Consider the following 22,509-nt stretch of genomic DNA (forward strand, 5'->3'; position numbering starts at 1 on the left):
GGTCTTGGTCAACGTCGCCATCCTAGTGTAGGCATCTGTGAAAAAAGCATTCTGTCTGAACGTGTTTTCAGTAGGCCTACAGCAGGTAATATTGTTACTCCAGTCTATCAAAGACAGAAAAGGTGAACATGCTTGTGTTCCTTCCCAGAAACCTTTAGGTAGGTTAATGAAAAGGAAAATGGTCAATGGTTTTTCATTGCAATTTCAAAGCCTGTGTTCACAGATGCGTCTTATTCGAAATAAATGTAGTCTAGGCTAGAATTTTCTGTTGTGTGCCTTAAAATTATTTGCTCTGTCATTTATTTGGTTAATTTCGTACATATTTTGTTTACTTTGTTTTGTGATTTGTAGCCTATCCAAATGTGGGTTATTCCTTTTATTGGCAACATGTATTTTTTTGTTCCTGCATATTGAAAGTGCTGCTGTGGGAGCTTATGTAATGCCCGTTGCACAATTCAAGGATATGAATAAACACTAACGCAATAATGTAAATATCTGTTTAGTAGTTTAACTTGTACAAGTAACATTTACTGCTAATTTTATTGACAGTAGCCTGGTGTAGGCCTATATTATTGGCCATTTTTTGGTTTGCAATGATTTTCCGACGGCACACTTTGTTTAATTTAAAGCTTTGGTCAGGTGGAGGCCAGAAACTTAGGTTTGTTTAAACTTCCCATTTTGATTATTCTATCTTGCAATTGTTGGCGCTCTCTCGCTCATTACCATATGTTTTTATTTAGGCTATTCACAAACAACCCGAGCCCCACATTTTTTGCAAAGTAAATAATTTAGGTTTGTTTAAACTTGCCTGTTTTGCATGTTATTTTGGCATTAATGTCACTTATCATTTTTCAAACAATGTACAAAAAATATATAATTGAGTTAATAAAGCCACACACAAACAGGGTCTCTTTTTTTGGAGGTGCCTTTTGCAAAAACAAATGCAGGTGTTTCTGTGGTGGTGGGGCAAGCCAGCAGAAAGTACGGAGCGTTGCGTGATTGGCTCAGCGTTCTGTCACTCAGACTACGTCACCGCCAAGTCTAAAGTTAGACCTAAAAAATTCTATCCCCTTGGGTGCTGCCACAGAGTTACATTAGAAGTGCTCAAGGTCATTGGCCACAGATAAAATGACGTCAAATCATGTTATATGTACAGTAGCTTTGATTGGACTGTCAACATCATACTTTCTAAATCTTAGCTAGCCGTCATGAATCAAGTCGATAATCTACTGGCAAATACCTCTTAATCCTTGTCATATGAAGAGAAATTATAGTTAAAACGCTCATCGGCCATTGGACATTAACATTACACAAGTTAGAAATCGCAAATTCAACAATTAGTGGTTTGGAAGGAATCAGTGACAGTGGCTGTGTGGTCCCAAATCTGGGATTAAGGGTCTCTTTTCCAAATTTAAAACGATAAACATTCAACAATGGCCATGCTGGCAATGAAGCGTGATTTGTGCCGCGCTCAAAACAACTTAACTTGGACCTGCGAAAACTTTACTTCAGTGAGTTCAAGACAACTGGGATGTCGGGAATAAACGAGCTCCGACTGGGAAAATAAGTTTTGAATGGTCATCCAACTCGGAATTGTAATTCCGGCATCTATCTAGCGCTACGACCTAAAGATGAATGACGTCATGATTCGACCTTGTTTTTTCCCCTAAATTCCCAGTTGTTTTGAAAGCATCATAAATCCAGAGAATGCCAAATTTGGACAATTTTCCCACGAAGGACCGCCACGCCACCTTCCTGTTCAAGGTGAGTCCAATGTATTGTATGCTGCTGCATAAATGATGTAATATGCCAGGGAGATGCAGTTGAAGTCGGAAGTGTACATATACTTAAGTTGGAGTCATTAAAACTCATTTTTCAACCACTCTCCACAAATTTCTTAACAAACTATAGTTTTGGAAAGTCGGTTAGGACATCTACTTTGTGCATGACGCAAGTAATTTTTACATCAATTGTTTACAGACAGATTATGTCACTTATAATTCACTGTATTACAATTCCAGTGGGTCAGAAGTTTACATACACTAAGTTGACTGGGCCTTTAAACAGCTTAGAAAATTCCAGAAAATTATGTCATAGCTTTAGAAGCTTCTGATAGGCTAATTGACATCATTTGAGTCAATTGGAAGTGTACTGTGGATGTATTTCAAGGCCTACCTTCAAACTCAGTGCCTCTTTGCTTGACATCATGGGAACATTTTTAAAAATCAGCCAAGACCTCAGAAATATTTTTTTAGACCTCCACAAGTCTGGTTCATCGTTAGGAACAATTTCCAAATGCCGGAAGGTACCACGTTCATCTGCACAAACAATAGTACGCAAGTATAAACACCATGGGACCACGCAGCCGTCATACCGCTCAGGAAGGAGATGCGTTCTGTCTCCTGGAGATGAACGTACTTTGGTGCGAAAAGTGAAAATCAATCCCAGAACAACAGCAAAGGACCTTGTGAAGATGCTGGAGGAAACAGGTACAAAAGTACCTATATCCACAGTAAAACAAGTCCTATATCGACATAACCTGAAAGGCTGCTCAGCAAGGAAGAAGCCACTGCTCTAAAACCGCCATTAAAAAGCCAGACTACGGTTTGCAACTGCACATAGGGACAAAGATCTTACTTTTTGGAGAAATGTCCTCTGGTCTGATGAAACAAAAATAGAACTGTTTGGCCATAATGATCATCGTTATGTTTGGAGGAAAAAGAGGGAGGCTTGCAAGCTGAAGAACAACATCCCAACCGTGAAGCACGGGGGTGGCAGCATCATGTTGTGGGGGTGCTTTGCTGCAGGAGGGACTGGTGCACTTCACAAAATAGATGGTTTCATGAGGAAAGAAAATTATGTGGATATATTGAAGCAACATCTCAAGACATCAATCAGGAAGTTAAAGCTTGGTCACAAATGGGTCTTCCAAATGGACAATGACCCCAAGCATACTTCCAAATTTGTGGCAAAATGGCTTAAGGACAACGAAGTCAAGGTGTTGGAGTGGCCATCAAAAAGCCCTGACCTCAATCCTATAGAAAATTTGTGTGCAGAACTGAAAAAGCGTGTGCGAGCAAGGAGGCCAACAAACCTGACTCAGTTACACCAGCTCTGTCAGGAGAAATGGGCCAAAATTCACCCAACTTATTGTGGGAAGCTTGTGGAAGGCTACCCAAAACGTTTGACCAAAGTTAAACAATTTAAAGGCAATGCTACCCAATACTAATTGAGTGTATGTAAACTTCTGACCCACTGGGAATGTGATGAAAGAAATAAAAGCTTACATAAATCATTCTCTCTGCTATTATTCTGACATGTCACTTTCTTAAAATAAAGTGGTGATCCTAACTGACCTAAAACAGGGAATTTTTACTCAGATTAAATGTCAGGAATTGTGAAAAACTGAGTTTAAATGTATTTGGCTAAGGTGTATGTAAACTTCTGACTTCCACTGTATGTATACTGTCGCTAAGAAAGTAATGCTAAGTGTGTGTTGGGCTACTAACATCTTACTACACATGTGCCTCACCCTAATAATTTGGTCTATTTACCCCTCTTACTTTTGCCATCTGTTCTGACTTGGTGATGCACATGTAGCCTATAACCTGTTTTAGAGAAATGTAATCATCAAATAATGTAAGAGCTTTCATTGACTACTTATATGCCCCCTTTTATTTATCCTACGGTTCTGACTGGGTGTCCAGGGAGAACACTGTAAAAACGGCCCATGTTTTGAATTCTGTCGCTGTACATTTCAAAAGTGCTTAACAAATAGTTATATTGACTACATCCATCTTAGCTCGCTCATTAATGTCTTAATCGAAATTAAGGATTGCCTCTTATCCCCTTGTTGTCCCCTTATGCCATAGTTTGTACATCTCAATTGTCATTAGATACCACATTTGTTTAAGCAAGTCAGCCATATCAGCTATGTCTTTTTCGCTGCCAGACAAGGCTTCGCTGATAGCCAGCTGTAGCAGTGGTAAGATGTTGGGACTGCTGTTGGGACAGCTTTATGTAGGCCCTAACAGTTTGTGGGAACCATTTGTCACCGTTATAGTGCAATTAATGTATTGTTTAGTGTTATGTTGTGTTTTGGATTTGCTGGCATGCATCCCACTTTTAATTGTTTTTGCCCCACCAAGATTTGCATGCTAAAATCACCACAGCGAACAACTTTCTGAGATAGAAATCTGTTACTGGCCTCGAAGATTAATTTGAAAGATATTCTTAGACCAACAAGTCACATTCAAATAAAATGGTAATTGGGACAAAAAGGGAAATGAAGCTTTTAAAACAAGCCAGACAATGGAGTGTACTTTGCAAAAGACAGTGATCATTGGAGATGTGAGCGAAATAATTATTTTCTGACATTCTGCGCAGCTTTTAGCACTCCGCTCCGTCTACAATCTACATTGTAGGCCTACTCTTTACACATTATGTTAAATAGTAGGCTAAGTCTACCTACATATTTATTGAAAAAGGCTATGGCAAATAGAAATAGGTAGGTCATTTGGCGTGTCGCCCGGCTGTGAGCTGCACCAGTGGTGCCAGTCATGTTCAAATAGGTTAAACTATCTCCTATAAAAAATGTAAACATACAGAAACTATCGTCTGCCACATCACAAGGTCGTTGCCATGACGATGTCTGTCAAGCATCTTTATTTCCGATTATATCGTAATATGGCCCAACCCTAGTTTGAACCATTTATTCTGCCTCTGTACCCTGAGACCCACTTAGCTCTGGTCTGTGGTATTGGCCTCACCCCAGGCTCTGTCACAAAGGGTAATAATAAAGATGTTTTATTAATCTCCCAGGGGATGACCTTGTTTTGCTTGTTGTATAAGCAGGGAGGGGATTGTGCAGCCATAAAAATAATTCAAATGTATTTTCAGTTTGAGTTATTGTACACATTATTGTGAATATACATGTTGAAATGGTTAATTCCTTTGTGCAAATGTAAAATGTTTTCCATGCCTGAGTGTGTGTAAATGGGGACCACAGTAGGGTGAGTGATAAGATGGATCCTCTCTAACAGGTTCACCAGTCTCTAAAATGTTCCTGCCATGGCATGCCCAAATAAATGGATTCTGAAAGCTATGATTTGAGGCTCCCCAGTCTGTTTCCATGGCAACAAGGTTTGCCGCAGTAGTGAAAAGAAGAGGAACCAATCTGGGTAATTTCTGTGTGCAGTGGTGGTGTGCTGCAATGTTTACATTAAGCTCCCCAATTCAATGTGCTCAGTCAAGAAGGCTGAAATGTCTGAAAATTTGCATTTATTCTAATTCCAAGCCATGGCTACATTTAACTGGGCACATGTGATGCTGCCTTGGTTTTTAGGAGAATAAGGCATATGAGACATTGGCTACAACTGAAGGGCACAGTGTTTGTTATCTCTTATTCAATACGCCAGCGAAACAACATCATTTTACAGTGGCTTGCGAAAGTATTCACCCCCTTGGCATTTTTCCTATTTTGTTGCCTTACAAATTTGATTTACACAACATGCCTACCACTTTGAAGATGCAAAATTATTTTTTATTGTGAAACAAAAAAGAAATAAGACAAAAAAACTGAACTTGAGCATGCATAACTATTCATCCCCCCCACCAAGAATCTATACTTTGTAGAGCCACTGTTTGCAGCAACTACAGCTGCAGGTCTCTAAGCTTGGCACATCTAGCCACTGAGATTTTTGCCCGTTCTGCTCCAGCTCCTTCAAGTTGGATGGGTTCCGCTGGTGTACAGCGATCTTTAAGTCATACAACAGATTCTCAATTGGATTGAGGTCTGGGCTTTGACTAGGTCATTATTTAAATGTTTCCCCTTAAACCACTTAAGTGTTGCTTTAGCAGTATGCTTAGGGTCATTGTCCTGCTGGAAGGTGAACCTCTGTCCCAGTCTCAAATCTCTGGAAGACTGAAACAGGTTTCCCTCAAGAATTTCCCTGTATTTAGTGCCATCCATCATTCCTTCAATTCTGACCAGTTTCTCAGTCCCTCCTGATGAAAAAAATACCCACAGCATGATGCTGCCACCACCATGATGTTCCAGAGGTGTTGGGTTTGCGCAAGAGATAGCGTTTTCCTTGATGGCCAAAAAGCTAAATTTTATTCTCATCTGACCAGAGTAGCTTCTTCCATATGTTTCGGGAGTCTCATCTCGGGTTGATGAGAGATGTTGGGTTTGCGCCACATGCCTTTTGGCAAACCACAAACATGTTTGCTTATTTTTTTCTTCAAGTAATGGCTTTTTTTCTGGCCACTCTTCCGTAAATCCCAGCTCTGTGGAGTGTACGGCATAAAGTGGTCCTATGGACAGATACTCCAATCTCTGCTGTGGAGCTTTGCAGCTCCTTCAGGGTTATCTTTGGTCTCTTTGTTGCCTCTCTGATTAATGCCCTCCTTGCCTGGTCTGTGAGTTTTGGTGGGCGGCCCTCTCTTGGCAGGTTTGTTGTGGTGCCATAATCTTTCAATATTTTAATAATGGATTTAATGGTAGTCCGTGGGATGTTCAAAGTTTCAGGATATTTTTTTATAACCCAACCCTGATCTGTACTTCTCTACAACTTTGTCCCTGACCTATTTGGAGACCTCCTTGGTCTTCATGGTGCCGCTTGCTTGGTGGTGCCCCTTGCTTAGTGGTGTTGCAGACTCTGGGGCCTTTCAGAACAGGTGTATATATACTGAGATCATATGACGGATCATCTGACACTTAGATTGCACAGAGGTGGACTTTATTTAACTAATTATGTGATTTCTGAAGGTATTTGGTTGCACCAGATCTTATTTAGGGGCTTCATAGCAAAGGTGGTGAATACATATGCATATACTTTAAAAAAAAAATATATATATATATTTTGAAACAAGTTTTTCACTTCACCAATTTTGACTATTTTTTGTATGTCCGTTACATGAAATCCAAATAAGAATACACTTAAATTACAGGTTGTAATGCAACAAAATATGAAAAATGCCAAGGGGGATGAATTCCTTTGCAAGGCACTGGAAATGCACTTCAATATACTGTAGATGTATAATGACCTTTTCTCCCCCCCAAGGGCTTTGACACCTTAGCTGATGACAATACATATATCTCACCTATGAAATTATCTTTGCATATTCTGGAAAAAAGACATTGGTAGTGCATGATGAAGTGAATACAGTAACAGTGTGCAGATTAGTGCTGCAGCAGCAGCCTCTGTAAAACCTGAAGTGGAGTTAATGTCCTTGTAGTCTGCATTTCCCCACCACCTATACTGTGAAACGTTCCCTCCTTTTTTTCCGATTTCCTTTAAATGTGTAATGTACACATCATCCAGTGGCAGTTCCAGCCGACGCTGCAAAACCACAAATACATCTCTCTGCTCTCCTCTCCCAGCCGCTCTGCTTCACTCTTGGGTTTCTGATTTCACATTTTAATTTTACTTTCAGTATGTACTAAATTGACCACCAGAAATGTGAAACTTTGTATGTAAGCGACCTGCCCCCAGGGAGGTCAACGGAGACCCTGGCAGCCCAGAGCTTTGTGGTGGTGTCTTTTAGAATAAGTGGAGAGAGGAAGGGAAAGGGGGGAAAAGGGAGCGGTAGCGGTTTAATGAGAGCTGACGGGTGCCGGAGCAGGCATGGAGAGCAAGGGACTAGTGCCAGAGGAGGGGAGGGAGGTGTTTTTGCCCTAGGTGGCTCCCCTCGCCTGGGGACTCTCTGGGCTTTCAGGGTGGATTCATCACCGGCCGGGCCACTGCCTCCACTGGGCCGCATTAGGATTAAGGCTGCTATTTCAGGACACTATGGCTAGGATACCTATGGAGGAAGGGATGTGATGTTCTCTGCAGCACGTAGCCTACACAGTTTGCTGGGCTCTGATGGCTTATCAGCCCAATTCCATTAAAAAGGGAGAGATTGACACATTTTCCAGGGTCTCTCTTTTCGACAGAATATTTCATATCATTTAAAGTAGAGAAGCTAGTGGGAAGGACCTATTTTTTGTACAGCGTTAAAACCACCTAGAGTCGATTGACACATCTAAGTTACATCTAAGTTTCATAACAAAAAAATCCCCATCAAAATCTGTCAGTTTCAGCTAGAGATGTTTTTTAGCATTTTTGGGGTTGATTTATTTTTTGACTGTCCTTTTTGTTATGTATGAATGTGTTATTCAATGTGCAGAAAATCCTGTGTTTCTACAGTGCATTCACAAAGTATTCAGACCCCTTGACATTTTCCACATTTTGTTACGGGACAGGCTTATTCTTTTCCTCATCAATCTACACACAATACCACATAATGACAAAGCAAAAACAGTTTTTTTGAATTTTTGCAAATGTATTGAAAAACAGAAATACCTTATTTACATAAGTATTCAGACCCTTTGCTATGAGACTCGAAATTGAGCTCAAGTGCATCCTGTTTCCATTGATCATCCTTGAGTTGTTTCTACAACTTTATTGGAGTCCACTTGTGGTAAATTCAATTAATTGGAAATGATTTGGAAAGGCACACAACTGTCTATATAAGGTCCCACAGTTGACAGTGCATGTCAGAGCAACAACCAAGCCATGAGGTCGAAGGAATTGTCCGTAGAGCGCCGAGACAGGATTGTGTCGAGGCACCGATCTGGGGAAGGGTACCAAAAGATTTCTGCAGCATTGAAGGTCACACTGATATAGCTCAAGAGTTCCTCTGTGGAGATGGGAGAACCATCCACAAGGACAACCATCTCTGCAGCACTCCACCAATCAGGCTTTATGATAGTGGCCAGACGGAAGTGACACCTTAGTAAAATGCACATGACAGCCCGCTTGGTCTAAAGGACTCTCAGACCATGAGAATGATGAAATGAAGATTGATCTCTTTGGCCTGAATGCCAAGCGTCACGTCTGGAGGAAACCTGGCACCATCCCTACGGTGAAGCATGATGGTGGCAGCATCATGCTGTGGGGATGTTATTCAGCGGCAGGGACTGGGAGACTAGTCAGAATCGAGGGAAAGATGAACAGTGCAAAGTACAGAGAGATCCTTGATGAAAACCTGCTCCAGAGCGCTGAGGACCTCAGACTGGGGGCGAAGGTTCACCTTCCAACACGACAATGACCCTAAGCACACAGCCAAGACAACGCAGGAGTGGCTTCGGGACAAGTCTCTGAATGTCCTTGAGTGGCCCCGCCAGAGCCCGGACTTGAACCCTATCGAACATCTCTGGAGAGACCTGAAAATAGCTCTGTAGCGACGCTCCCCATCCAATCTGACAGAGCTTGAGAGGATCTGCATAGAAGAATGGGAGAAACTCCCCAAATACAAGTGTGCCAAGCTTGTAGCATCATACCTAAGACTCAAGACTGTAATCGCTGCGAAAGGAGCTTCAAAAAAATACTGAGTAAAGGGTCTGAATACTTATGTAAATGTGATATTTCAGTTTAGAATTTTTTATAAATTTGCCAACATTTCGAAAAAACTGTTTTTGCTTTGTCATTATCGGGTATTGTGTGTAGATTTGATGAGGGGAAAAAACTATTTAATACATTTTAGAATAAGGCTGTAACGTAACAAAATGTGGAAAATGTCAAGGGGTCTGAATTCTTTCCGAATGCACTATGTCAAACGGTTTTGTTATAATTCAGTCTTATGTGATGTATATAAGTAAGGGACGTTCTGTACCTTGGAAATAATGGACGACGCGCTGAGTCCCTTTGCATAGTTCATTTTTCCAAGGTAATGTACAGAATGGAGGGTGTATCCAGCTTATACCACAGTTGCCAAAGAAAACAATATGAATGCACACATTTGCCGGTAGAAATACTTATTTTCGTTGATATTTCAATTTTTCAAAGGAAATGCATACTTTTTCATATTTTGCTTGCTAGAGATGCGACTCAGTCGCTCGTTTTATATGTTCCCTTTCCATGTTCATTGGCAACATTCTTATCCCTTGCTTGCTTTCTTGCTACGGCTACATAGTCACTACCTCTGGAGCCGGAATAACAGCAACATTTATTCCTTTGCAATTGTTTAAGCTATGTATCCCGCTTATACCACAATTGCCAAAGAAAACAATACTAAGCACACATTTATCGGTAGAAATAATATTTTTTCATTGATATTTTCATTTATATAAGTGAATTCATACTTTATAATACGTTGCTTGCTAGAGACGCGACCCAATCATTGCCGTGCTCGCTGGCAACAATCCAGCCAGCTATGGCTAACACAGTCACGACCTCTGCAGCCAGAAGAACAGCAAAGTAGTTATTTTCTCTTGACATTCATTTGGATACACCCATAACAATGGCTGATAATGCCCAATTTTGCCTGGCATAGCTAGAAATGTTTGCCTTCTCGTAAGGACACTCGTCAAAACTGACTGTTAATTATGAGGAGATCGCGTTGCATATCGAACACTAGGCTAGAAGCTGGCTAAATAGTTTGTTGCTAGCAGACCTGCCAATATGACAACCGAAAACAGCTGGTCAAACTAGAAACATGTGGGAGGATTTGACAGCATAGTGGCACTTACGTCACGACTGCAACAGTAGGGACCAGAGAAATGCATGTTCATCACTCACCACGTTAACTCCAGAAGCTCAAAAAGCTATGTTTTTTTCATCGTTGGACCTGTGTTTACAATGTATCCAATTTAAGTTTGTGTAGTTGTTGGTTTAGCATTCTGTAGCAAGTACAGTCTGCATGTGTAGGCGCATATTGCGTCATTATTGCAAGGTGTCCCGATATCTTTTCCAACTGTCCCGTTAGCTGGTCTTAATGTCCATTCTATACTGAACCAAAATATAAACGCAACATGCAACATTTTCAACGATTTTACTGTGTTACAGTTCATATAGGGAAATCAGTGAATTGCAATAAATTCATTAGGCCCTAATCATTGGATTTCACATTAATGGGCAGGGGCGCAGCCAGGGAGGAAATAGGCCTGGGAGGAAATAGGCCCAACCACGTGGGAGCCAGGCCCAGCCAATCACAATTAGTTTTACCCCACAAAAGGGCTTTATTACAGAGAGAAATACTCCTCAATTTCATAAGCTGTCCGGGTGGCTGGTCTCAGATGATCCTGCAGGTCCTGGGCTGGCGTGTTTACATGTGGTCTGCGGTTGTGAGGCCGGTTGGACCTACTGAGACATCTGTGGCATTGTGTTGTGTGACAAAACTGCACATTTTAGAGTGGCCTTTTATTGTCCCCAGCACAAGGTGCACCTGTGTAATGATCATGATGTTTAATCAGCTTCTTGATATGCCACACCTGTCAAGTGGTTTGATTATCTTGGAAAAGGAGAAATGCTCACTACCATATTTGTGCAAAAAATCTGAGAAATAAGCTTTTTGTGCATCTGGAAAATTTCTGGGATCTTTTATTTCAGCTGGGACCAACACTTTACATGTTGCGTTTATATTTTTGTTCAGTGTAGAATGCCTTTCTAGCCAATCAGAAATTAGTATTCAACAATGCTGTGGTATAAAGTGTAATATTGGGATGCAAACTCAAAATTGTGTACATTTCAACTCAGTATCTGATATGGTACAGGCATCTTCTTTTTTTGTTGCCCTTAACCGTTTGTGTGGGGTGTATACTTTTGTTTCAAAGTAGATTTGTTTAAGACTACCGAGGAACACTTAGTGTGATCCTGATTTAGCCCACTGCAGTAAAAGGTTAAGAGAGAAAGTCGACCAGTTGGACTGTATTGTAACCTGACTCATTTAGCTGGTCTGTGTCTGTGGGTGCATTAAATATCTCAATGTTGCTACTGAAAGAGTTTTTAAAGTAGGCTAACAATTTGGGAAAGGTTATGAGAGGGATGTTTCCTCTTATCCCCTCAATGGTTTGCAGTAATGAATTACAGGGTCATCTACAAGGCTAATCGACATCAATGGCTCAAACAGACACAGGCTGTCCAGTGCCCTGGAGTCAGTCGCCTGGGGTCAAAGCCTAGGGGTCAGAGGTCAGCCTACAGAGAAACATTTCAGCTCTGACGATCAAATACCTGCAGATTTATAAATCATGGATATGAATGAATGCTCAATTGTTTTAATAATTGAGACCAACTGAAACCCAAGTAACTTATTGTTAATCAATGATGTACAATTACTTTTCATTCATACATCACATTTTTATTAATTCGGTTGCATTTTGTATGGATTACTTTTTCTGAGGACATTAAATGATACATGCAATTTACATTTTTGGCCTTTCTGGTATATCTCATTAAAATGTGTGATGATGACTAAGACATTCAACACACACAAACACAATCACACACACACCAAGATGCATCCTGCTCTGCTCTGGTAGACAGCTCCGGTTGTATGTCTCAGAAGTGACTATGGAGCTTTGCTTCCTCTTAGTTAAACAAACAGTGACTCCGTACCAATATGACATGGTTCACTGGGCTTGTATCAGAGTTACCAGAGAGTCGTTGTTTCAACAGTAGAATACTTCAACTTTGTATGTAATGTTTACGGTCCGTTAGTCTGCACCTCGTATACTTTCTGGGTGTGTGTCTCCAGCTCCTACCTGACTAAAGCCAAAAGGTTAGCAGGAATATGCAACTTCTACTGTGTACCTACAGTCGTGGCCAAAAGTTTTGAGAATGACAGAAATATTAATTTCCACAAAGTTTGCTGCTTCAGTGTATTTAGATATTTTTGTCAGATGTTACTATGGAATACTGAAGTATAATTACAAGCATTTCATAAGTGTCAAAGGATTTTATTGACAATTACATGAAGAGTCAATATTTGCAGTGTTGACCCTTCTTTTTCAAGACCTCTGCAATCCACCTTGGCATGCTGTCAATTAACTTCTGGGCCACATCCTGACTGATAGCAACCCATTCTTGCATAATCAATGCTTGGAGTTTGTCAGAATTTGTTGTTTTTTGTTTGTCCACCCGCCTCTTGAGGATTTACCACAAGTTCTCAATGGGATTAAGGTCTGGGGAGTTTCCTGGCCATGGACCCAAAATATCAATGTTTTGTTCCCCGAGCCACTTAGTTATCACTTTTGCCTTATGGCAAGGTGCTCCATCATGCTGGAAAAGGCATTGTTCGTCACCAAACTGTTCCTGGATGGTTGGGAGAAGTTGCTCTCGGAGGATGTGTTGGTACCATTCTTTATTCATGTCTGTGATCTTAGGCAAAATTGTGAGTGAGCCCACTCAATTGGCTGAGAAGCAACCTCACACATGAATGGTCTCAGGATGCTTTACTGTTGGCATGACACAGGACTGATGGTAGCGCACACCTTGTCTTCTCCGGACAAGCTTTTTTCCGGATGCCCCAAACAATCGGGAAGGGGATTCATCAGGGAAAATGACTTTACCCCAGTCCTCAGCAGTCCAATCCCTGTACCTTTTGCAGAATATCAGTCTGTCCATTATGTTTTTCCTGGAGAGAAGTGGCTTCTTTGCTGCCCTTCTTGACACCTGGCCATCCTCCAAAAGTCTTCGCCTCACTGTGTGTGCAGATGCACTCACACCTGCCTGCTGCCATTCCTGAGCAAGCTTTGTACTGGTGGTGCCCCAATCCCACAGCTGAATCAACTTTAGGAGACGGTCCTGGCGCTTGCTGGACTTTCTTGGGCACCCTGAAGCATTCTTCACAACAATTGAACCGCTCTCCTTGAAGTTCTTGATGATCCGATAAATGGTTGATTTAGGTGCAATCTTACTGGCAGCAATATCCTTGCCTGTGAAGCCCTTTTTGTGCAAAGCAATGATGACGGCACGTGTTTCCTTGCAGGTAACCATGGTTGACAGAGGAAGAACAATGATTCCAAGCACCACCCTCCCTTTGAAGCTTCCAGTCTGTTATTTGAACTTAATCAGCATGACAGAGTGATCTCCAGCCTTGTCCTCGTCAACACTCACACCTGTGTTAACGAGAGAATCACTGACATGTCAGCTGGTCCTTTTGTGGCAGGGCTGAAATGCAGTGGAAATGTTTTTGGGGGATTCAGTTAATTTGCATGGCAAAGAGGGTCTTTGCAATTAATTGCAATCCATCTGATCACTCTTCATAACATTCTGGAGTATATGCAAGTATCATACAAACTGAGGCAGCAGACTTTGTGAAAATTAATATTTGTCATTCTCAAAACTTTTGGCCACAACTGTATGTTGTTATGTGTGTTTGGTGTGCCAGGTGTCTTTTAAAAACGAGATGATTCATCTGAATTTGAGCATATTGGCAACGCAATGCAGTTTTACAAGTCTGTGAGAGAATAAGAAACCTCCTTCCTCTACCCCCCCCCCCTCCCCCCATTTACTCACAAAGACAAACACTCCAGTAATAGATCTCGAACCATGTCACAGTGAGAAAACAGCTTCTCCGCTCGAGGGCCAATCAGACCCACAGAAATCATTTAGAGCTGTTATCCTGCAGAGGGCAGAGTTTTACTACTTGTAAGTTTGAATATACTGCTCAGAGACTAGAATGCCCCCAGCCCTGAGAGGACCGTTGTTGCTGCAGATTCCTCTCCCAACAGACTGACTGGTACACAAAATTATTCACATTTGTGAATTGCTGTTTTTGTTGTTGGTGCAATGGAAATGGAAAGGGAACTGTTTCCTCTGTAGAAGACATGCATGATTGATGTCTCTTTAATGTCTTTCTATTCACAGGGAGGGGATTGTTTGGGAAAGAGGATGTTGGGTGAGAACAGAGAGAGAGAGAGAGATGATACACTGTGAACAGAGAGAGGCTAATTCAATGAAGCTCTGTGAGATGAACGAAGCGGCAGGCTGGCAGCAGCTATTAAAATCTGCATAGAAATGTTATTCCATTACTTCCTCATGCAAAGGGGCCCCGCTGTGAAACATGGAGTAGAGAAGACAGTGCCCAGTGAACCATGGCTCTATTCTAACCATTCTCCCAGTCTGATCCTCTTCGAGCACCTTCTTCTTGCAGGGCTCTCGCCGCGTGGCTTCTCACTGCAGTAATTGCCCGAGCAGAGCAGATGCCAGGAGATTTAATTAACTCAAATCGACATTCCAGTGTGTGCCACGGGATTTTTTTTTGCCAATCAGACTGGTAGGGATCTTTAGAGCGTAATAGAGGGAGATAGAGAGAGGATATAGAGTATACCCCTATTCTACTTCAGGGTGATGAGAAACTGGTTTTTTTCAAGTCATTTTTCCCTGATCGAGCCAGAGAATGGGGAGGACAAAAAATGTAAGTTGTATTGTCACATACTCTGGATAGGTCCAGTGAAATGTGTTGTTTTACAGGGTTAACCGTAGTAGTACAGTTTCCCTGGAGCAAATTAGGGTTAAGTGCCTTGCTCAAGGGCACATCAACAGATGTTTCACCTTGTCTGCTTGGGATTTCAAACCAGCGACCTTTCAACTACTGGCCCAACACTCTAAATGCTAGGCTACCTGCCATCTTTAAATGGGAGTAGAGGCAGAGAGCAAAATAAGTGCAGTACCAGTCTGCTAAGACTAGAGGTTGACCGATTAATCGTAATGGGCGATTAATTTGGGCCGATTTCAAGTTTTCATAACAATCGGTAATCGTCATTTTTGGACACCGATCATGGCCGATTACATTGCACTCCACGAGGAGACTGCGTGGCAGGCTGACTACCTGTTATGCGAGTGCAGCAAGGAGCCAAGGTAAGGTGCTAGCTAGCATTAAACATATCTTATAAAAAACAATCAATCTTAACATAATCACTAGTTAACTACACATGGTTGATGATATTACTAGTTTATCTAGCTTGTCCTGCGTTGCATATAATCGATGCGGTGCCTGTTCATTTATCATTGAATCATAGCCTACTTCGCCAAACGGGTGATTTAACAAGCGCATTCGCGAAAAAAGCACTGTTGTTGCACCAATGTGTACCTAACCATAAACATCAACGCCTTTCTTAAAATCAATACACAAGTATATATTTTTAAACCTGCATATTTAGTTAATATTGCCTGCTAACATGAATTTATTTTAACTAGGGAAATTGTGTCACTTCTCTTGCGTTCTGTGCAACAGAGTCAGGGTATATGCAGCAGTTTGGGCCACATGGCTCGATGCGAACTGTGAAGACTATTTCTTCCTAACAAAGACAGCCAACTTCGCCAAACGGGATGATTTAACAAAAGCGCATTTGCGAAAAAAGCGTAATTGTTGCACGAATGTACCTAACCATAAACATCAATGCCTTTCTTAAAATCAATACACAGAAGTATATATTTTTAAAACTGCATAATTAGTTAAAAGAAATCCATGTTAGCAGGTAATATTAAACTAGGGACATTGTGTCACTTCTCTTGCGTTCATTGCACACAGAGTCAGGGTATATGCAACAGTTTGGGCCGCCTGGCTCGTTGCGAACTAATTGGCCAGAATTTTACATAACAGGAATATTTAGACTTATGTATGCCACCCGTTAGATAAAATACGGAACGGTTCCGTATTTCACTGAAAGAATAAACGTTTTATTTTCGAAATGATAGTTAACGGATTTGACCATATTAATGACCTAAGGCTCGTATTTCTGTGTGTTATTATGTTACAATTAAGTCTATGATTTGATAGAGCAGTCTGACTGAGAGGTGGTAGGCAGCAGCAGGCTCGTAAGCATTCATTCAAACAGCACTTTCGTGCGTTTTCGTGCTGTTTATGACTTCAAGCCTATCAACTCCCGAGATTAGGCTGGTGTAACCGATGTGAAATGGCTAGCTAGTTAGCGGGGTGCGCACTAATAGCGTTTCAAACGTCACTCGCTCTGAGACTTGGGAGTAGTTGTTCCCCTTGCTCTGCAAGGGCCGCGGCATTTGTGGAGCGATGGGTAAAGATGCTTCGAGGGTGGCTATTGTCGATGTGTTTCTGGTTCGAGCCCAGGTAGGGGCGAGGAGAGGGACGGAAGCTATACTGTTACACTGGCAATACTAAAGTGCCTATAAGAACATCCAATAGTCAAAGGTATATGAAATACAAATGGTATGGAGAGAAATAGTCCTATAATAACCTCAACCTAAAACTTATTTCCTGGGAATATTGATGACTCATGTTAAAAGGAACCACCAGCTTTCATATGTTCTCATGTTCTGAGCAAGGAACTTAAATGTTAGCTTTTTTACATGGCACATATTGCACTTTTACTTTCTTCTCCAACACTTTGTTTTTGCATTATTTAAACCAAATTGAACATGTTTCATTATTTATTTGAGGCTAAATTGATTTGATTGATCTATTATATTAAGTTAAAATAAAAGTGTTCATTCAGTATTATTGTAATTGTCATTATTACAAATAAATACATAAATACATTTTAAAAATCGTCCGATTAATCGGTATCGGCTTTTTTTGTTCCTCCAATAATCGGTATCGGCATTGATAAATCATAATCGGTCGACCTCTAGCTAAGACCCAGGATGTAACAGCTCTGTGTATGTGGAACTGTAGAAACAGGAAATAAGGAGGAAGTGTAGGCCTGTTGGAAGAGAGGAGAGGGGGGTGAATGGAGGGGTAAGCATTCTAGAGCAGTGTGTGTCAGGTGCTTGAGCTTTGTCAGCCATGGCTCAGTGCCCCTCATCACTGGTTCACTGCCAGCAAGTTTTCCTTTCATGCCATAGGCTACTAATGAGTTTGTATTTACTATCACTGAATTACACACAGCTCATCTGCAGCAATGTGACAAAGTTGTTTACCCTTTTCTCCTTGTAATAATTTACTATGTGGTTATAATGAATCAGAATACTGTTGTCAACTGTTAAATGATTAATTGTGTTGCATGCAACATGTGTTGGTGACATACCATGCATCCATATGTTGGCAGAGGGGGAGAGGCATATTGTTGTTTATCAGCTAGCCTGATAAACAATATGGCAGAAATGCTCTCAACCAGATTAGTTAAGTGGTGAGTATGATTTGTTCAATTAACAGAGCAGGTTCCCAGGTTGCTTACAGTATGTATTTCATATACTGTATAAATAAGTAATGCACCGGCTTTACCTTTAGTATTTCATATACTGTATAAATAAGTAATGCACCGGCTTCTAATTAAGTAGCATTTAAGGCTGTAAAGCCCAACCGGGAGAAAGGATAGGAAATTAATGTTTTTGCCTTGAAACTTTTGTTTTGTGACCTTAAATACTTCCAATATTATTAAAGAGAGATAGTGGAGAGCTTCCAGTAGTGTGTTGTTCTTTGTACTGGGTCATCTGGTTTCAGACGAAGTAATGCGGTTGAGAAAACAGAGGGTTGCTGCAGTTAACCAAGGTTTTGTGGACTTTCTTTCTCTGTCCACTGACTCTATCTTCAAAGGGCCCAGGCATACCTCTCTACCAGTCCTCCTGCTTCCCACTGTTTCAGGCCTCCTCTCCTGAACATCCCAAGCAGCCAAACTTCAAGTGTAAACTTGAATAACCTGGCACCTCATGGGGTATAACGAGAGGGGGCCAGACAAAATGTATCCCGTCACACATCGGAAAGATTGTTTTCCATAATTTAGTGTTGGAGAACAGGAGTGAACTGGGGGTCTGTTGCTTTCAGACATGCCTGCCGTTTCTTCAGAGGCTCCCACGAAGGCTGAGCGGTGGATTTATTCTGCCCTGGCAGAGGTATTAAGTGTACACATCCCTGCATTCTCCAGCCTTGTTTTCTTTTAATAAACCTCTGCTGGGCCTCTCTGCTCTGCCTGTTGTCAGGCTCTCCTGAGACAGACTAGCTGGTTCTGGACCTGTGTTGGTGAGCTTAGCATGGGAGGACTGAATATTCTAGTCTTTGGCAATCTCAGTGTGCCCCCTTTCCCTTGGCAAGTCGGTTGAACTTTATAGTCTTTGGCAGTCTCGGGGTGCCCCCTTTCCCTTATCGAGGGTAGCACCTAGTCTTTGGCAGTCGCGAGGTGACCCTTTTCCTTGGCAAGGGAGGGAAGAACTTTCTAGTCATTGGCAGTCTGTAGGTGCCCCTTTCCCCCCTCTGGATGAGCATCACCCTGTGGACAAGATGAGGGTGCAGACCCAGGTTTCACAGGACAGGAGCCAGTTGGCACAGGGCCACACCTGTGGATGTTGGCACGATCATAACAATGTCTGACCTTCTTGTAGATTGTATTGTATATACACCTAAATGTATAGATAGACCACTGAAACACTCTTCTTATGGCCAGGTCACAGCCACAATTCACTTTGACACTACACTGTGTGAGACATGGTCGGGTTGGATTCTCTCCTGTTGATGTGATCGACTACGACAACTTCCGAGGGAGGTAACTAAGGAAGGAAGGACATTGAGACACTCTGTGATCCTCATCCAGTGTGTCAGGTGGTGGGACATGCCTGTGTGGAGAAGAACACCTGCAGTGCCAAGTCTTTGCCAAGTGCCAAGTCTTTCCCCAGTGTGTCCAGTAATGTCTAATGTCCTACAAAGTGAACCACTTAGATTTGTTACCTCATTCTAGAAGTGCTGCTGCTGTTCTCGTCCACTGGGAGGCTGCTGAATGCATTGGAGAGATGGAGACCCATCATGCCACTGATGTTTTTCCCCTAATGGTGGTGACACATAAATAAAGCAGCAGACCAATGGACTGAATTTCCAGAAGAATTGAGAAGTGGTGGAGATTGATGGCTCTGCCTGGCTTTGGCGCAGTGCAGTAAATCATTCCCTGTCTGAGTTTCTCTCTCTCTTTCTACTGTTTTACTGTTGCTCCTTTTGACTGTGTGAACTCTCCTTCCTTGAAGTCTTTTTTTTACTTCTCCTTTTTTCTGTCTTCCGTCCTCATTGTTTTTCTTGCTGTCTCTTGAACACCTGATCCTGACCACGTAAAAAATAAAATCTCCCTCTCTCTTTCTTCTACTGGATATGGACCAGACTTTAATACCGCAGCTCTGCGTTTCTGGAATTTGGCCGACTCATTTTCTTTCCGGAGTGGCCAAAGTATGAGGGATAGGAGGAGATAACTTGAGGCAGAACTGGCTTACATTGGAAATAATAGCATAGCTGAATTTGATTAGATCTCACAGTGGTGGGAGCCTGACTCTAGTGGTCAGAATTTGATTTAAACCAGGGCACCAGACAGCGACGGGGCCTGGTCTAACTCAGTGGTGTTGGAGTCTGTGGTAGAGGCTGGTGTGGATCACAGTGCCCGGCAAAGTAGCTAATGAATGCAGATGATTACAGTATGTCTTTGCCTGACCGTGTGTGACTGACTGACTCCCCAACGCATTGATCTGATCCCAGACCTGCTTGATCTGCTTGTCCAGGAGATCACTCCCAACTGAACTCCACTGTCCTTTAATCCAGCCCTCTGACTCACTTATAGGTTTAATCCCACCACGTATGTGTTTTCTTGCTCCAGGTCCACACGCTGTATGGCACAGATGTACTGTACGTTCAGCCTCCATGCCGTGTGTAGCGTGTGTTATTAGTATCTTATTCCCTGCTGCACGCGTGCAGGTGCACTGACCTCAGGCCAGACCAGGGCTCACACAGATTAGAGTAGTGTTTTTTTTTTAATTTCCGCTCATCCACAGCGACCGACTGCCTGGGTGCTCCGGCATTCCACACAGTCCATTGGAATTAAGGGAGAGGCTTGTGGAAAAGCAGGGTATGCACAGAGGAATGTCTCCGTTATCTCAGGGAGGGAGCAAGGGATCAAAGGTTTTAGTCACCGCCACTCCTGATTGGCTTAGCCTGGCCAGAGAGGTGCCTGTGCCTCAATCAGAGTGCTTCTGAACTCTAATTTTAGAACTGCTGCTTTTTAAATCAATACCAGCACTCAAAATCAGTGATGGTGATATCTGAAGTATCACATGGCCTTTGTGGACATCAGACAAGGTTTGCTCTACTCTGACTGGCTACTTGATTGCTCACTGAGTCTGGGTGGTAGTGGTGGGAAGGGGGGGGGGACACCGGAGGGGAGGGACTCTGAGCACAGTACACTGAGCTAAGGGAATGTCACATTGTTTAAAGTTAGGGTTTGGGCATAGTCGTTTTCCATTGTTTGGATAGTTTGAGGTTGTTTTACTTTTTGATGTTCGCTGTTGTTGTAAATATGTATAATTAAAATTGGGATGTGGAAATGTTTAATTAATGTTTTCGGAAGGAAGAGTTTTCTTTATTGCGAGACCACAGCGGAATTTGCGTTGTGTTGTTTATCCACTGAAATATTCATTTGAGGTGTGAGAAAAGAGTGCACTAAGATCATTTCCATATTCAACATTCCTTTTTTTTCATTATTCAAGGTATATTGCCATATTGCCCTGAAACTCATACCAGCTGCTCTAGAGGAGTGTCTTTAAAATATTTTTAACACGTTGTGTTACACCGTGTTTTACATTGTAGTTACTGAGTAAATAAAACACATACTTACAGGAAAGTATGACAGTGATATATTTGTACATTGCTCATATAAATTGAGCTTGTGATTGAAGGCATTTCCCAGAACAGGAAAGATCCTTTATATTCATTGTGTAATCTCACTGTAAAGATGTCAGTTATATGGAAATAAGAAAGAAAAAAAATTCTAAGAATAAGAAAAATAACATAATTCATATAAAAAAAATTACCCAATCAAGGCAGGCCCCCCCAGTTACCCACGTGGGCCCCATACCTCCTCTCCTCACCCTATCTGATGACTAGCAGAGTGGCAGCAGCAGGCTGTTTACACTCATTGAGAGCGGGCTGTTTTTAATGTGTACCATTTTTTTATATTCTGTTGCTGTCTCTGTGTTTGGAGCCACACTATAGAATAATATGATGCATTTTGAGAGCCTTTCTCCTTGTGAGAAATAGGCATGGCCGCGTGAAGATGTTTTGTGTATATGTGCATTCGGAAAGTATTCAGACACCTTGACGTTACAGCCTTGGTCTAAAATGTATTAAATAGTTATTTTTTCCTACGTGCAATACTCCATAATGACAAAGCAAAAACAGTTCTTTACATTTTTGCAAATGTATATATACACTGCTCCAAAAAATAAAGGGAACACTAAAATAACACATCCTAGATCTGAATGAATGAAATATTCTTATTAAATACTTTTTTCTTTACATAGTTGAATGTGCTGACAACAAAATCATACAAAAATTATCAATGGAAATCAAATTTATCAACCCATGGAGGTCTGGATTTGGAGTCACACTCAAAATTAAAGTGGAAAACCACACTACAGGCTGATCCAACTTTGATGTAATGTCCTTAAAACAAGTCAAAATGAGGCTCAGTAGTGTGTGTGGCCTCCACATGCCTGTATGACCTCCCTACAACGCCTGGGCATGCTCCTGATGAGGTGGCGGATGGTCTCCTGAGGGATCTCCTCCCAGACCTGGACTAAAGCATCTGCCAACTCCTGGACAGTCTGTGGTGCAACGTGGCGTTTGTGGATGGAGCGAGACATGATGTCCCAGATGTGCTCAATTCGATTCAGGTCTGGGGAACGGGCGGGCCAGTCCATAGCATCAATGCCTTCCTCTTGCAGGAACTGCTGACACACTCCAGCCACATGAGGTCTAGCATTGTCTTGCATTAGGAGGAACCCAGGGCCAACCGCACCA

General features: G+C 41.9%; 1 protein-coding gene across 17 annotated transcripts in view; it reads left to right on the forward strand.

Annotated features, from left to right (window-relative positions):
• Nucleotides 1-22,509, forward strand: part of LOC139575965 (tight junction protein ZO-1-like) — a 149,675-nt gene that overhangs the window by 29,350 nt on the left and 97,816 nt on the right. The gene's annotated exons all lie outside the window — the stretch shown is intronic.

Source organism: Salvelinus alpinus, chromosome 5 (genome assembly GCF_045679555.1).
Source record: "Salvelinus alpinus chromosome 5, SLU_Salpinus.1, whole genome shotgun sequence".
Taxonomy (NCBI): Eukaryota; Metazoa; Chordata; class Actinopteri; order Salmoniformes; family Salmonidae; genus Salvelinus; species Salvelinus alpinus.